We start from the raw sequence: 18,600 nt of genomic DNA, 5'->3' as shown, positions 1-18,600 counted from the left end.
ATGTACAGAGACACACAGCATCTGCCAAAAACCAGTTTATCCATCTTTTTGACATAGAGCTCTGCCTCTTCTTTCTTTCTTTCTTTCTTTCTTTCTTTCTTTCTTTCTTTCTCTCTCTCTCTCTCTCTCTCTCTTTGGGAACATCTACACTGTAGGATTAATGCAGTTTGACCCCATTTTAACTGCTGTGGCTCAATACTATGGAATTAAGAGAGCTACGGTTTGATGAGACCCCAGCACTCTTTGGCAGAAAATAATAATAATAATAATAATAATAATAATAATAACAACATGTTGTGAAAGGCTTCATAAATATAGTAATTCCTACATAACATTACCATGTATTGAACTTTTTTTGTTGATTTGTTGTAAAACATGATGTTTTGGTGCTTAATTTGTAAAATCATAATGTAATTTGATGTTTAATAAGCTTTTCCTTGATCCCTCCTTATTATCCAACATTTTTGCTTATCCAACGCTTTTATTTTTCAGTGATTGGTGGGGGGGGGGGGCAAAATTCTATTCACTTACACTTGAAAATTACCTAGGGCTGGCCCTGCTTTCAGGAAACATGGAATTTTTGAAAATTCCTTTGTAATATTTCTTATTTTACACTCAACATGCAATTGCTGTAGAGCTAATAACTGCCTTTCAGTTTTAATTATTCTGAAAAGAAATACCTGTTTTTGTCCACCTCTTAGTTTCTCTTCTTGAGCTTTGTTTATAATAGTAAAAAAGTATGACCTATCGAGGAAAGCCATCAATGGTTAGAAATGTTGCAGACCCTGGATAAAATATCATGACAGCACTGCTATAGTGCCAAATGTGTGTTGTTATTCTGAAAAAGCATCACTGACATTTGTATGACATATCATTGTCTCATCATTTTCCCAGCAATGTCTTATTCAAGGGCAGCCTCAGGAATTTCAAGGAAGAGGCAATGCCTAGTGGTATGTTAGCAACATATATCCTATAAGCATGATTGCTACAACATTACTATTTTGCTTGCAGAGGGGTGGGCCAGTTGACTCATTTCACATTCATTGACATTTAGAAGCCTACAAAGCACCGAAGTCCTTAACAGGTAGCATTTGGCTGCCCTAATGCAGACAAGAGAAGTCACGAACCTCAACAGAATGTGTATGTTTAGTAAGAATTATTTGGGGGAAAAAACTAAGGAGAAAATGCAATGCAGTACTTAGGGGGGATATATATATATATATATATATATATATATATATATATATATATATATATATTATTCTCACTTGTAAGATTGACAGCTTTTCTACTTGGAACCTGTTTCAAACTGTAAACATTTGATAGTGTGATGCCTCATGGGCCTTGTAGTCCCGCTCCTAGTGTCCCTGTGGCAGATGAGGATGAAAACATGGGGTTTTCTCCGGATCAACAACAGCCAGAATCCTTCCAGATGCCTGATGTTGATGTTCTTGCCCAAAAACCAATTAACACAGACCTTGAGCAGCTCTCACCTCCCTTCGCTAGGAGACAGTCCTTTGCTGCAGACAGGGGAGTGAAAGAGCGGGTTCGCAGGAGCTTAAGAATTGCAGCCAAACAAGACACTGATTAGCCATGTTTCCCCTGGGAAAATCCAGGGAGTCTCACATCTGGACAGTTGGGTTTCGTTTGTTGTTCTCTAGGGAAAGAGAACGCTGGACACCTGTTTGGCGGGAAAACGAGACCCAGTTAAAGGTGCCTGGCACGGTTGATTCCATGCGGAGACAACAGAGCAGCTTCAGGAGTGAAATCGTGTTCCAGCCTTGTGTGGACTTCGCAATGTCCGCAAATCCAGTTTCCTTGCCTTGCTTATTCAAGTATTCAAGAATTGCCTTGCCTTGTTCATAGTCACGGACCTTGTTCCTAGAATCAAGTTTTGTTTCCAGCCTTGTTGTGGATTTTACCTTGGACCTTGAAAGACCCTGGACAATTCCCCACACTATTGCTTGGCAATAGTGTGTGTTTCAGTTTATTGGATTTTATCTTTGGACTCTAATATCATTTATTGGACAAACTATTTCTGGACTATATTTGACCTTATTTGGAAGGTCTGCTTCTGGACTATATTTTCTACTTGCTTTTATCATTCTTATATATTTCCTTAATAAAGATATTAGATAGTTTATTGGCCTCCGTGTATGGTTCTTGGTGCTCTGCTGCCTTGAGTGTGACAGATAGTAACAATACAAATTTATTCCAGTAAAACCCATCCTTATTTCTGGAGGCAGGGATATGAACAGAATACTCCTATGCCCATTTGGTTGTGGGATCTCAGAGTGCTACATAACAACCCTGCAATGTAGTCTAGTGTTGTTATTCAGTTTCATATGAAAAGGTAGGGGTTTGCAAAACTGACTATATCAGAAATACTGTTTCTAAAGGAAAAGGGGCCCTTGTTTTTTTTTTTTTTTTACATCCGTTAACTTGCATTGTTTCTATTTTGACCACCTCAAAAATTTTGGAAGTCAATTTTTTTGTAATAAAACATGGCCCCTTTCCTTTATAATTTCAGATAAAACAAATAAGTCTTGAATGAGAACAATTGTGAACTCCTGTTTTTATTGCTACCATTTAAAGAGATGTGGTAGTACTGACTAGTCACAGCAACAGTATACTCAGATTTGTGGTGTTTGTTTCTTTTTGAAATCACTTCCTACCTACCTAGGAAGAACAAAATGGTTTCAAAATAAACTGGGAACACTTTCACACTATGCAGTTATAGCACTATGATCCTGCTTTAACTGCTTTTGTTCCATCCTATGGAGTGGTGAAATTCTTTAGTTCTCTGGATATGAATCCTAAATGCCTCTCCCTAAACTGTCAATCCCAGGATTCCGTATGACAAAACCATGGCATGGCAATTAAAGTAGAATAATAGTATAATAACTGTACAATGTCAAAGATTCCCAGGACATGACACTTCCAGACTGAAAGCATGTCAATCATTGATATAACCAAATTCATTGATTTAAAATTTCATCAAATTGTGGGAACAGTATTGTTTACAAAATGGAATGGCAGAATACTAGTCTCAGACTTTACCACACATCTCATCTTCTGCATGAGTTGGATATTTTTCTTATGAAACTGAAAATTAGGAATCTTGGAATGATGGCTGACTGAAGGCAAGAGCAACTGCTCTTCAGCCCTATGGATGCACATATCTGCTGCGAGAATGAATTTGATAAATGTAGTGGTTAGCATGCTACAAGCTGTCTTCTGCTATTCCCAAGAAATATACCACAGTTTTTTTAAAAAGCTCTAGAGGCTACTGCAATCAAGCCCATTACTATAAAAACCATTCTAATATTGAGATCTAAACACAAACGTATATTCAATTGAGTTCATATTATCGCTGTATTTTTTAACTCAAATCTTGCAAAATTAGCAGAAGTGGTTATAATTTGATCAAACCAATCAGTATTCATTTGAGCTCAATTCCAGCACAGGGAGTCTGTCCTCTCTTCTCTGCTCCTCCTTCAAGTCTCGGCAATCAGACTCCTATGTTAAAATTCATACTGACGAGATGGATCTCACTGTGTAGGACTACATAAATAAATCAATTGAGGGTAAACAGATAAGCAAGAGGCTGCAGAGTAGCGCCCCAAAGGACACCTATAGATCTATTATGTTCTACAGAGAAGTGTTTCTCAATCTTTTATATCTTATGCTTCTCCATTCACTCTATCAAAGAGGCACAAGATCTCCAAAGGTCTCTGATGACTAATTTGTGACAGGTAGGGTAAGTAGATACACCTCACATTGTACAAAGGGTAAGGGATTTGTGGGCAAGTGAATTCCTAACAGTGATGTGTTGTGTTAAATTATTTGTTTCTGCAAGAGAAAATAAATAATTCAATATTTTTTCTACATGCTGCCAGCTTCAAAAATGATGCAGTTTTTGAAAACATGGAGGCAGGGGAAGATTTTCTTCAGCAGTGAAGATATTCTGCTTGTATTCTCTCCTGGCTTCTCCCCATATGCCTCCTCTGCAAAACATCAAGAGGCTGATGGGGAAGACAAATGAGATTCAGAAGGCTATATAAGCTATCAGGATCCTCACGTGGCTTTCTTCCACCACACTTTCCGGAGTGTGATGCAAGCTCCTTCTTTGGAAGCGTTTAAGCAGGGGCTGGATGGCCATCTGTCGGGGGTGCTTTGAATGCAGGGGGTTGGACTGGATGGTCCAACTCTATGATTCTATGATTCTATGTGACATGGGAGATGGAGATAGGTGAGGATTAGCAAGCTATAGCTTTACCAATATTGTCCTGTTAGCATGCTAATAAGTCACGATTAAGATGTCTTCTCATGTGCTAGCAAATCTGTTCAAAGGCTGTGGGGAAAATGACAGGGGCTTGAGAAGTATTCTCTTCATTGGGATTTGGGGAACTGAAAAAGCTCTTTGTTTTCTTCTCCTTGATAATTTGAATGTTCTTTCCATAATCTTTTATAATAATTCTTACTATTTTTATTAAAATGTTCCCCACTTGGGCAACCTTTGTATAAACATTGTGTGCTGATTGCTACATAAGACACACAAGCCAGACACTGGAAGAATAAATAGCTATAAATCTGACATCTGAAATGGTGACAAAGCAATACAGTGGGGGAATATTTCAGCCTGCCACGATATTCTATCACATGGAAGAATGAACCCTGAAATACACATTTCTGTATAAATTAGATGAATTCAGTTGAAAGGGTTCATTTTTCTCTGTGGTTTAAAGAGTTATGTTTTGACTCTTCACAACATGTGAATTTATTTAAATAGAAAGATGCCTACAATCACTTTCAATATATACATATATACATAGACATAGACATACACACACACACACATTTGTGAATAGTTACCCTAAATAAGGCAATTATCACAGTCTGTATGATTTCCACATCATGTGCCTCATGTGCACACACAATACTTGTAGTTCAGGATAATACTTTATGATGGGTTATAGACACAAGACCGTTTATTAGTATAACAGAGTAACATGGCTCTCCATATGTAACTGGTAAGTCTAGTGACTTTCCAGAGTCAGACTAAGGGTGGTAAGACAATATGGAAAACAGTGATGACTGATGGTGGTTGTGTTTGCAAAAGTTTGATAAGGCAAAACAAGCTTTTTCTACCTGGAAACAACATACGTTATTTCACTTGTATGGACACTTTCCCCCCAGTGCTAAGGAAAAGGCATTTTACTCATTCTAGACTCAGAAGGCTCTTTATCTGAAACCATGACAAGTCCCAATGTGAGAGCTACTTTAATGAAATTTGAAGCAACTTACTACAGCAGTTAGCATTGTACTAAGAAGTATTTTCCATTTGAGGGAGTGCTTTTCACAGTATGAGGTCCATGATTATCTGAAAGACTTATGGTACCAAGGGACCATTAGACATAGGAAGTAAAAAAGTCTTCCTTAATTGCAGAAGAGGCCTCTTTTAAAACAACCAAAAAGAGGCCAATATTTCCTAAGACATCGAAGCACATTCAACTCACAGTGTATAGAAAAATGCATTATAATTGTAGATTTTTAAAAGGGAGATGATTCCCATAAAAATGAGCTAATTGAAAATTTGGATGTGTAATGTTAGCCTCCAATATAATCTCCTACTATACATTGAGATGTCTACCCAACAACCAAAAATTAGCATGTTCCTGTCAGCTATTTGTAACTATAGTGTGATGAAACAACAAAATCATTAAGCAAAAACCTGAGTAAATTTCTGCTCACATCAATAGCACTCATGCATTGCTAAATAATGCTGTTACTGCATATTGATAACCACATAAAGATGACACAGATGTAATTTAAATTGCACTTTGTCACTCTAGACAATGAAAGATTGCATCACAACAGATACTTATGTGTTTACTGCTTTCTCTAACTTTTTTGCTGTGTAATGAAAGAATAGAACTTCTAACTCCATATGCAATTAATGTCTGCAGCAGACCTCCAATGAATAAATAGATGTGTTGCTGTTTTTATTGATCTGTTTGGCATTGAATTTTGCCGGTTGTTGTAAGCCGCCCTGAGTCCCCTTGGGTGAGAAGGGCAGGGTAGAAATGTTGTAAATTAAATAAATAAACAAATAAAAAAGCTGACAAATGTGGGCTATTATTGTCAAATGGAAGTTCTCACCTCAAGTTTAAGGACCTTCTTATATTATCTTCCTCCTGTGTGCCACTCCATACATGTTTAGAAAGGAGGGCATGCAAGAGCAAGAAAACATGAAGAGACATGAAGGAGAAATAAATAGAATGCCAGAAGGCTGGCAGAAGGATTTTCTAGTGGGTGTGGACCTTCAAAGGTGTCCAAAAATGCAAGCCCTGGTGTAGGATTTCCTCTCTATTGATTTCATGGCAGCCAATTATAAATGAAAATTGCATCTTAAATCTAAATACAGGTACCTTAGCAGCAATACAACATATTATAAGTTACATGTGGTGTGTGTATTTTTCCCAAAGTTCCTTGCACCAAATGCGATGTCAATGCAGGATCTGATTCCAGTGTAATAAAAAAGAGGAGGTGCAGCCCCTACTTGACCCTCCCTCCCTTTCTGTATTATTTATTTATTTATTTATTTACAGTATTTATATTCCGCCCTTCTCACCCCGAAGGGGACTCAGGGCGGATTACAATGAACACATATATGGCAAACATTCAATGCCAATAGACAAACAACATTCAGTTTTAGACAGACACAGAGGCATTTTTTAACATCTTTCCAGCTTCACGATTTCCGGCCACAGGGGGAGCTGTTGCTTCACCGTCCATTGATGGCTGTTCTTCCTCTTCTTTTCCTCGTGAGCAGTTTTATGGTGTTGTAGATTAGTTAAATTAGCCTCCCGCATAAAGTGTCCCTAAATTTTCCCTACTTGACAGATGCAACTGTCTTTCGGGGCTGCTAGGTCAACAGCAAGCCGGGGCTATTTTTTTTTATGGTCGGAGGTTTAACCCGACCCGGGCTTCGAACTCATGACCTCTCGGTCAGTAGTGATTTATAGCAGCTGGTTACTAGCCAGCTGCGCCACAGCCCAGCCCCTATCCTGTAGGTTAGGACCATCTTGTAGGTCTTGATGCCTCTGCCTTCATTCCTTCATCTGCTTTATCTATACTCATTTATTTCTCTCACTACTTTCTTGTGATTGTATGGTACCTTCTTTCATTTTTATTGAACTATAAGCCCATTGAAGAGTTTCTATCCAAGTTATTTCCAGTCATGTTGTATTAGCTATTTGTTTTTTCTCCACTTTTGACATTCTTAAATCCTTAGAATTAAAATGTTTTAAAATTATTCTCAGACAAAAATTACTTATTTTTCCAATCTTTTTTTTCACACATTACTCCCACTGATTTGAGAATAGTACATTCCCTAGCAAGTAAAGTGGCCTGTGGTTGTAGAGGGTGGCTACTGGACTTAGAAGGTCATATGCACTAATATACAGAAGAAGTCTTCTGTTTGAATAAGGACAACCCACAAATTTAGTCATTGTCTATTAGAGGAGCTGTTCAGTTCAAGAGCTCTTTCTTTCTAAATAATTAGAGTACTAGCATTCTATTTAAATTGCCATGGCAACATCCTATGGGATCTGTGAGTTATAATTTGGTGAAATACTAGAGCTATTTGGCTGAGAATTTTGAATATTCCTCTTGACACTGCAAATTCCATTGAAAGCTGAATCATAGCACTAATTAATTACATAGTGTTTGAGTTTAAGCACCACAGGTTTGGTTTTAAAGTAGACATATAAGGAAGAATAACTGGGCTTTAGAGTTGTCCAACAATCTTTAGCAATTGGACCAAACAGACACACACGTTATTTAGACCCTACCTTCACTACTGCAGTGGTAATACAATTTTCATTATTAAAATGAACTGCATTGTATTTTTTATTAAAATGTGTGTGGCTGATTCTAAATCTTTTCTTTTTATATGAATAAGTATACCCACATTTCATTGCCTATCTGTGATCTCTTTTCAACCAATTTTGAGATATATATATATATATATATATATATATATATATTTCCACAGCTCCCTATTCTACTGTTTTGATGAGAATTTCTTCTCTTTTGGCAGTGCATAAATGGCCATCCATTGAGCACACAAGCAAGACCACATGTAGAACATTCTCATATATATATATCATTGCCATCATAAAATGTTGTGAAATATTTTTAAAAATCCAATGTGGCAGTGGTATAATATTGTGTAGGCAGTGATCTTTGTGGCTATTTGTCAATTCTTCCATTTGATGAAATGAATTCTTGAATATAAAAATATGTGATACAATAATTATAGATATTTTAAAGTGTAATGGGACTGATCAGTTCAAAAACCTATCAGATGTTTCTGACAAAATTCTGTACATATTTCACCTCAGCAATTTATTATATTAATTTTGGCACCGTGAGTTGTGAAGTCAAGCATGTGTCTCCTTAGCATCAATACTATGGGCCGGGCTGTGGCGCAGCTGGTTAGTAGCCAGCTGCAATAAATCACTATTGACCAAGAAGTCATGAGTTTGAAGCCAGCCCTGGTCGGATTGAGCTCCCAACCATTTAATAGCCTAGCTCGCTGTTGACCTATGCAACTCAAAAGACAGTTGCATTTGTTAAGTAGAAAATGTAGGTATGGCTTTATGTGGGGAGGCTAATATAACTAATTTATGACACCATAAAAACTTCCAGCAGTGTGTGGAAGAATGAGGAAGTACTCCATCAAGGACTCGGTGTGACAAGTGGACGGTGAAGCAGCAGCTCCCCCTGTGGCTGGAATCGAGCATACTCTCATGAAGCCAGATGCTGGAAAATATTAAATTGCCTCTGTGTCTGTCTATACGTTGTATGTCTAATGGCACTGAATGTTTGCTATGTATATGTTCATTGTGATCTGCCCTGAGTCTCCTTTGGGGTGAGAAGGGCAGAATATAAATACTGTAAATAAATAAATAAATAATATTAACATCTCAATCCTCAAACATTTACCTAGAAATAAAATTTACAGAGTCCCCATGTCATATCATGACCAATGTATTGAACTTGGATTGAAGATATTTAGGCTTGTATTTATACTCAGTCTTAAGTCATACTGACTGACATTGGGGGAATCAATAACTCATAGTTTGCTGTATATAACGCACAGTATATAATTGGAGGTATCATACTGGATAACTGATTTGACTGACATTTGTCTTAAATAATCTGTAATGCAGAACATCATAGTTTGGCTGGAAATAAGGCAACACAAGTAGGTTGTAGTTTTACAGTTTTCACGCTACTAACCTGTTTTTCAGGGAAAGTACTGGAATAAGTAGAGAATGTCCCTTAGGTTTTTCTTTTCTTTTACAGAATACTTTGAAAGTCTGAAAACAGAACAAACAAGTGCATCAATATGCAGGCATGTGAAGTAATAAAAGGTATGCCAGATACTATAATACTCAAACCTTTCATGTGAGTACTTTGATTTCACATATTAAAATGCAAGCGGCACAACTTTTTAGCCAAGATCTAAGTGGAATGGAGTATGCATAATCTTAATAAAAGATTCTGACACGTTCTATTAAGTAGCATAATATCATAATTTATTGGATCATCATCTTATTTCAATAGCTTCTACTAATGGAAATGTTTTGCATTGAGGCTTTCAGGAGAATTGAATCTTTAATAAGATGAAAATTAGTACTTAACATGAGTAATAGTAACTTATAGTTCAATCTTATAAACCAGTGCATCAGCAAATATGAGGCACAGTATCATCATACATGTGATAAACGATATGAAGTATTCTTAAAATATGGATAGGACTATCAATATCAGAATATCAGTATCAATATCTGATATCTTACTATCAATATCAGAATATCAGTATCAATATCAGCCAGTATCAGAAATGTGTTATTATAGCATTCAAGGAGTGACAATTCACTTTTCAAACAGGTAGAAGAGTTAACTCATACTATTCAACATTAAAAAAAAACAAAAGCAAATTATTATTATTGTTATTGTTGTTGGGGTTGTTGTATGTCTTTCGGGCATACAACAAAAAAAAGCAAATTATTGTTGTTGTTGTTGTTGTTGTTGTTATGTTTATTTATATCCCAATTTTGTCTCCATAAGGAGACTCAAAGTGCCTCACAACTAAAAACATTACAATACAACTTGAAATAGACAAATATACAAATATTAAAACAATATTAAATATGAAAACAATTCAGGTTAAAACCATAAAAGCATATAAAATCACAGCAATCCCTAAAAATCTTAAAAACCTTCTTCTTTTAAAGCCTGCCTAAAAAAAAGGATTTTAGCCTGCCGTCAGAAGGACAGCAGGGAGGGGAATGGTTTCCAGAGTCATGGGGCAGCCACCAAGAAGGCTAGCTCTCTCATTCCCACTAAATGAGCTTGAGATGGGGTTGAGACCAAGAGAAGGACCTCTTCTGAAGATCTCAGGGCCCAGGAATGTTCACACAAGGGGATGTGGTTGGCCAAATAGCCTGGACCAGAACTGTTCAGGGCTTTAAAGGTCATAACTAGCACTTTTACTTATGCCCGGAAACAGACTGGCAGCCAGTGGAGCTGCTTCAACAAGAGGGTTGTCCACTCCCTGTAGCCAGCCCCCGTAATCAACCTGGCTGCAGCTCTTCGGACCTGCTGAAGTTTCTGAGCACTCTTCAGAGGCAGCCCCACATAGACTGCATTACAGTAATCCAGACAGGATGTAACTAAGGCGTGTACCATCATGGTCATGGGCAGAGTTGGTGCACAAGTTTTAATTGTGCAAAGGCCTTCCTGGCCACCATTGAAACCTGGGCCTCTAGGTTCAGAGATGAATCCAGGAGGACCCCCAAACTTTGGAACCTATGTCTTCAGGTGAACTGTAATCATATCCAGCAAAGGCTGGATCTCTATTCCCTGATTTGCCTTCTGGCTGACCAGGAGTACCTCTGTCTTGTGTGGATGAAGTTTCAATTTGTTTGCCCTCATACAGTCCATTACTGATGACATATACTGGTTTAGAGTCAAGACAGCTTCCTTGGCTTTAGGTGGAAAGGAGTAATAGAGTTGGGTGTCATTTGCATATAGTTAGCATCAGACTCCAAAACTTTGGATGACTTCCTTCTCTCAGTGGTTTCATGTATATGTTAAACAGCATGGGAAATAGCACAGAACTCCAAGGAACCCCACAAGTCAATGACCACAAAGGTCACATGCCAAAGGTCAAATTACCTATCAATACAAGAAATGAACTTCTAAACTCCCTCTTTGGGGTACTTTTGACAGTGTCTGCAAGGTCCTACAAGCAGAAAATTGGCTCCTAGACCTGATTCAGTTGCCCATGTCAAATTTAGGTATCTTCTGGTACAACATGATGACTCCTATCTAGTTGAACACATACAAATTATTCCCATAAGCTGTGCTATCTCAAAAATTACTTCTCTCCAATATGGTAGACATTTCTCAGCCAGCAAGGTAAAATTGCTAATCTATGGAAACTAGGATTGCCAGTAATGATAAATTCCACAAAAAATAGGAAATAAAATAGCTACTACTGTTCCTCCCTATTTCTTTTCTTTCTTTCTTTTAAGGCTGCCTTTTTCTGGATAATGTAGAAAGCTGATATGTTTGTCCTATTACAGGCAGATAAATGGATAGATTTATTGATGGTGAACTGTATTCTTTAAACAGTTTATTTGTTATCATGTTATTATGCTACATAAAGGTAAAAAAATACTGTGTATACATTAAAACACAGCCATCAATATGCACATGAAGTCCAGCTTCTTCATTTGCCTATGGCTCCTGTAGGTGCTTGCCAGTACTGGTCTATAAATCAAAGGAACTGGGAGGCGAAAGACAAGGGAGAAAGAACCAGTGAGATAATTCCCAATGACCTCACCTCTTGTTTAATCAACTCATTCTCTTTGTTGCAGCCTAGGAAACCCTAACAGGAGCTGAGCAGACAATCTTGATATGCCTTTTGAACATCAAATCTATTAGAAGCAAAATAGATTTCAGGATTTCCTTCTTTATTGTTTTAGTCAGAATGTCCTCTTCTCTAAATATCTACAAGTTTCAGGATTGGATGGGTTTGGTTTAGTGTGTGTGTGTGCGTGTGTGTTTAGCTTTAAATAGCAAGGCCAAATAATGTGAAGTGGCTTGAAGTTAAGACTCTTTTGTGGGCAGTGGACTAGGGGATAGAGCTTTCAGTCTTGCAATTATACAGCATGGCCTTTGAGTACTTTCATATGGTCTCCTTTTATCAGCTGACATCGTATACCTTACTTAAAGACCAGATCTCTGTTTAAGCAGCTGCTACCACAATCCGGCAGCCCAAGCCGTTCTTTTAATTAAATATTTGCTGCTGTGCCTTTTCTCCCCAGAACATCTTTGAGGACAACATTTATTCTTGTGAACATAACAGCTCTGTTAAGAACCTTCTGTCTTTGCCTTAAGGGCCCCTTGCTTTGCAGGCTAGCAGTGTCTCCATTAGGGTTGATGACATTAAGTAATGTGTACAATTTGGTTCCACTTTTTTTGCAAATGAGAAAAAAGGTGCATATTTAAGAATCACAAAGCCTCATGCATCATGATCTGGTAATTAATTATTATTTTAATTCTCTTAATGTCCTTTCCACTGTGCAAACTGCCTTCTTATGTGGTTGTGACCTTTCCCAGATGGGGTCTGAATCTCAGCCAGTTTCTTTCAAGGAGAAGCAGTTCATTAAAAAAAAAGCATTGTTTCCATTAAGCTAGGGAGAAAGCAATAGCTAATAGATTGATTTTTTTTTGTAAAATGCCAATGTGAGAGAATAAAAGAACAAAATTGTTTAGAATGATTTGACATTCAGTTGATGCATGTCCTTTAAATAATATACCCAGACTAGAAAGAATATTCTTTTAAAGATCCATGGACTCATCTACAGACATTTAATAACTTGTATTCACTGTTAAGCCATTGCTGATTGCCCCCACAGTGTTCTGCCTGAAACTCTGGAGCAATCCCTCAGCTTTAGTGTAATGTGGACAGCAAGTTCAACTTGGACCTGGTCCTGCTGTTTACTTGGGTCACCACTGCCATTCCCTTTTCCCGGTGCTTATCAGTTGTTATTGTCAGACAGCTGCAAAATTGAGATGTGCACGAAAAATTTTCCTTGATTTCCTTCGTGCTATCATTTTGTTTTGACAGTTTGGCTACACAAAATGAATGACACCATTTTTGTAGGAAATGAGAAGCAAGATGAAAATGAAAGCCACATTGTAATAGAGCTTGCTTTCGTTTTCCTTTCATTTCGCCCCATAACAATAAGCAGGTACTGACAGAGGGCTGCTTTCCCATTACAGCTAATGTGTACCAAATGCAAGCCTTGCTTGGGGGCTACACTGCCCCCACCGTTTGTCCTCTTCCTCCTCCTCCTCTTCCTGGATGGCCATTCATATTAATAATGATAACTACACCAGAACCCTAAGATGAGTCTGGGAGAGTAGTGCTGTGATGACTCATGGGCCATGTAGTCCCGTTCCTAGTGCTGTTGTGACAGATGAAGAGGAAAACTTGGGTTTTCCACCATTTCAGCCAGAAAGGGAACTTTCCCAGCCAGAATTGGAGCCCTTGCACCTGCAGGAGGTTTGTCTTCCAGACATCTGCCAAACAAGCCCTGAGTCAAAATCTCTCCCATTTTCTCGCCGTAATTATTATCAACAACAAAAAGGAGTTCAGCAGGCTAATCGCAGAAGCCTGAGAATCGCAGCAAAGCATTCAGATGATTAAGCCTGCTTCCATGAGAAATTTTAGGGAGTCATACATCTGGACACAGAGATTGACTTTCGTTTCTGGTTCCCCAGAGAAGTGTTCTTTGGTGGGAAAACGAGACCCTATTTAGGTTCCTTGCCCTTTAGGAATCTTGCGGAGTCAATTCGTCAGCTACTGGAGTAGTGTGTGTGGACAGCGCTACTCCCGCTTCCAAGCCTTGTTCCTGTTTCCAAGCCTCCGCTCCCAGCCTTGTTTACTCCCCGGATCTTGCCTTGCTTCCCGGACCTTGCCAAGAAATTACCACGGATCTTGTTCTTGCTCCTCGTTTCTTGTTGCCTTGTTTCAAGCCTTGTGTTCCAAGAATCAAGTTACTTCCTAGCCTTGCTCAAGTTTCATGGACTAAAGGACCTTGTCATCTCCCCTCACTTTGCTTGGCAAAGTGAGTGTTTCGGTTATTGGATTACAACTTTGGACCTTAATATTTCATATTGGACATTGTTTCTTTGGACTAATTTTGACCTTCCCTGAAAGGTCTACTTCTGAACTATTTCCTACACTTGCTTTTATTAACTTTATATATTTCCTTAATAAAGATATTAGATAGATTCTGGCCTCTGTGTATGGTTATTGGTGCTCTGCAGCCTGGGTCGTGACAGTTTGACTCCGCCGCCCTAAGCACCAATTAACCTAGGCCAGAATGTCTACCGGAGCCGGACCGGGGGGCCAGCCACTCAGCTACACCATCGACAAGGACGAAGTGGACCGCATCCGTGATAAGCTCAATGCACAGGATGGTGAAATAAGGGGTTTGAAGGAGCGCGGAATCCGTCTCCCGGCCATGGCGTTGCCAACCAAGTTTTCTGGAGAAGCTTCTAAGGTTCATGTTTTCCGTCGCCAATGCCAGGCTTATCTAGAGGCCCGTGCTGCCGAGTTTCCCCAAGAAGACATCAAGGTGGCGTGGATTTACAGTCTCCTAGACGGGCCAGCGGCCAACTGGGCGACGGCACTGTTCGACCAAGTCTCCCCACATCTAAGATCAGCGCAACACTTCTTGGACCACCTTAAGGCGACCTGGGGGATCGAGGACAATTTGGAGGCAGCCGGCCACAAACTCCGGCGCCTCTCCCAAGGGGACAGACCCTTGTCCCAGTACATAGCCGAGTTCCGAGTGCTGGCCCATAACACCGGATGGAACGATGTAGCCCTCAGAGGACAATTTCGGGAGGGTCTCAACATCGAGATGCTGGAGGAAATCTCCAAGGTGGATCCTCCACATTCTCTTGAAGCACTCATTGATCAATGTTTACGAGCTGAAGTCATGCTTGCCAACAGAAGGCAATGGATCCGAGGCCAGAGCGGTAGGACCGGAGCGAAACCTCCCGCTCCCACCGGCGTCCATCCGCGTCCAGTGTGGAGACCCCCGCCACCAGCCCCATACCCCAGAGGAAGCGAGGAGGTGCCGATGCAGTTGGGCAATGTGCGTCCCAGATTAGATGCCGCCGAGAAGGCCCGCCGCCAACGCCTAAATCTCTGTTGGTACTGCGGAAACGGGGGCCACTTTGCCAGAGAGTGTCCAGCCAAAGGGAAGCCCGCCGCTCGTCTGGCGGCGGCGTCCTCCACGGAGACGAAGACGTCTGAGGCGGCTGGCGCACAGCCGGCGGGGGAAGCCAGCGACCGGGCGTAGAGAGGCTCGCCAACCCGGTCAAAAACCCCACTCAAGAGCCGCCAACCGGGGTCCTATTTCTTCTAGTGGTCACCTTGTGGTCAGTGAAAAAAGGACCCGTCATGGTCCATGCCATGATAGACTCAGGAGCCACAAACAATTTCATTGATAGAGAGTATGCCGACTCTCTGGGATTGCAATATCATGACTTCAAGAACGCCCGTGTGGTGCAAGCCATCGATGGCCGCCCCCTCAAGACAGGTCCAGTAAGCCAGTGGTCGGAACCCACCATAATGTGGATAAGGGAACACATGGAAGAGATTTCCTTCTTTGTTACCGAGGTTCCCCACTTCCCTGTGATTTTGGGAATCCCATGGCTGACACTCCACGACCCAAGCATCTCCTGGTCCAACAGAGAACTGCAGTTTGCTTCAAAATATTGCCAAAACCATTGTCTTGTAGCCAAGGTCTGCCAAGCCACAGACGCTGAACCCATCATCACCTTGCCCAAGAAGTACTCGGAATATTGGGATGTATTCAATGAAAAAGAAGCCGAGAGACTACCCCCACATAGACCTTATGACTGTGCCATTGACTTGGTGGAGGGGGCCCCGATCCCGCGAGGACACCTCTACTCCCTGACTGAACCAGAGCAAGAATCTCTCAGGGAGTTTTTAGAGACAAACCTCCGCAAGGGGTTTATTAGACCCTCTCAATCCCCAGCCGCTTCCCCAGTGATGTTTGTAAAAAAGAAGTCAGGGGACCTACGCTTGGTGGTGGACTATAGAGCATTGAACAATATCACTAAGCGAAACCGGTATCCCCTGCCCTTGATCTCGGACCTCTTAGACCGGCTTCGAGGGGCTAAGGTTTACACCAAACTGGATCTTCGAGGAGCTTATAATCTAGTTCGCATCAGGGAAGGGGACGAGTGGAAGACTGCCTTCCAGACTAAATTCGGTTTATTCGAAACCCTGGTCATGAATTTCGGTTTATGTGGAGCTCCCGCAACGTTTCAACATTTTGTCAACGATATCTTTCAGGATTATCTAGACCGGTTCTTGATTATCTACCTGGATGATTTTTTGGTGTTTTCTAGATCACAATCAGAACATGAGAACCACGTTAGAATGGTGTTACAACGATTGCGGGATCATGGACTTTATGCCAAGCTGGAAAAATGCGCTTTTGATCTACAAGAGGTAGATTTCCTGGGATATCGTGTCTCGCCACTAGGGCTCACCATGGACCCGGCAAAGGTTGCAGCAGTATTGGAATGGCGGGCGCCAACCAACAAGAAAGAGGTGCAACGCTTCTTGGGGTTCGCGAACTACTACCGCAAGTTCATTCCAGACTTTGCCCCCTGGTCTGATCCAATCACCAGCTGCATCCGTGGGAAGCAGCCTTTCCGCTGGACAGAGCAAGCTGAGAAAGGATTCCAACAACTAAAGAAATTATTCACGTCACAGCCAATCCTTCAGCACCCAGATCCTGAAACCCCTTTTGTCGTACAGGCGGACGCCTCCGATGTGGCAATTGGGGCTGTACTCTTACAACCAGTGGGAGATCATCTTCACCCTTGTGCCTTTTACTCCCGTCAACTGACCGCACCAGAGAGAAATTATACTATTTGGGAAAAGGAACTTTTGGCCATAAAGGCAGCCTTTAAAACTTGGAGACATTGGTTAGAAGGGGCCAAATTTCCCATTGAGGTCCATACTGATCATCGGAATCTAGAGCATCTAAGAACTGCCCGCAAGCTAAATCAGAGGCAACAACGCTGGGCTTTATTCTTTGAGCGTTTCAACTTCCAAATCCACTATGTAACCCCAGCCCAGACCAAGCAAGCAGATGCTCTGTCACGGAAACCGGAATATGCTGCAGGGCGCAAAGAGACCTTTGAATCCCAACTGCTGCAGCCCGAGAACTTTGCCACGCTCACTGTGGGGAATACCAAATCCACTCTAATTGATTCAGCTCCCTCTACTCCAGGGCCCCTTTGTGCTCAGGAAATCAGGGCCAGTCAACAAGCAGATGCTTGGGCTCAGGACCAACTTCGCCAAGGACTACAGTTTCCCTTCTCGCTTAAGGATGGGTTACTTTGCTATAGAAACCATGTCTACATTCCTCCAGGACCGGGCAGGGAAAAGGCACTTCGTCTGTGTCACGACTGCAAGCCAGCAGGGCATTTCGGACTATTTAAAACCATGCATTTGATCCTAAGAGATTTCTGGTGGCCCAAGATCCGCAAGGATGTGGAAAAATATGTCAATTCCTGCCCAGTATGCCAGCGCTCCAAGACAAGAAGAGAGAAGCCCTCAGGGCTTCTGCAACCCCTTCCTACCCCATCTCGCCCATGGGAAATAATCTCTGCGGATTTTATCACTGATCTACCACCTTCCTGTGGATTCACCACGATCCTAGTGGTGGTGGACCTTTTTACCAAGCTCGCCCATTTCATTCCCTGCGATGGCCTCCCCACGGCCAAGGAGACTGCAGATTTATTCCTTCAGCATGTTTTCAGATTGCATGGTTTGCCCAAAAGTTTGGTCACAGACCGTGGGTCTCAATTCACCTCTCGTTTCTGGAAAGCACTACAAAAACTATTGGGCATAGACTCTCGTTTATCTTCGGCTCACCATCCCCAAACGGATGGGCAAACTGAGCGCACCAATGCCACTCTGGAACAATACCTTCGCTGTTATGTAAACTACCAGCAGGACAATTGGGCTTCCCTGTTACCGCTGTCGGAGTTTGCCTATAACAATGGTGTCCAGGCTTCAACTAAAGAAACCCCGTTCTTTGCAAACTACGGCTTCCATCCACGTTTCTTTCCTTCTATTGTTGAAACCTCAGAAGTTCCCGCAGCAGAGGACTGGCTGCAGGAACTCACAGCGGTGCAACAACTTTTGCTCCAGCAACTAGACCAAGCCAAGGAGGACTATAAACGCCACGCTGACAAACATCGCCAGCCGGGCCCCGAAATCAAGGTAGGAGACCGGGTTCTTCTGTCCACTCGCTTTTTGCCCTCCCATCGCCCTTGCCGGAAGTTAGATGCCCGTTTCATTGGTCCCTATCCGGTGGTGGCGCAACTTAACCCCGTGACTTTCAAACTCCAACTTCCGCGCTCTATGCGCATTCATCCAGTGTTCCATCGCTC

The 18,600-nt window shown here is 41.2% G+C and overlaps 1 protein-coding gene across 5 annotated transcripts in view; it reads right to left on the bottom strand.

Annotated features, from left to right (window-relative positions):
• chl1 (cell adhesion molecule L1 like) overlaps positions 1 to 18,600 on the bottom strand; it is a 305,075-nt gene that overhangs the window by 125,986 nt on the left and 160,489 nt on the right. For all 5 annotated transcript variants that reach the window (XM_016991664.2, XM_062969716.1, XM_008105361.3 and 2 more), the window contains exon 3: positions 9,310 to 9,389. The gene's annotated coding sequence lies outside the window, so the exon portion shown is untranslated. The remainder of the gene's footprint in view (positions 1 to 9,309; positions 9,390 to 18,600) is intronic.

The sequence above is a fragment of the Anolis carolinensis genome, chromosome 2 (genome assembly GCF_035594765.1).
Source record: "Anolis carolinensis isolate JA03-04 chromosome 2, rAnoCar3.1.pri, whole genome shotgun sequence".
In the NCBI taxonomy this organism is placed as follows: domain Eukaryota; kingdom Metazoa; phylum Chordata; class Lepidosauria; order Squamata; family Dactyloidae; genus Anolis; species Anolis carolinensis.
This window is presented reverse-complemented; position numbering and strand designations above follow the sequence as displayed.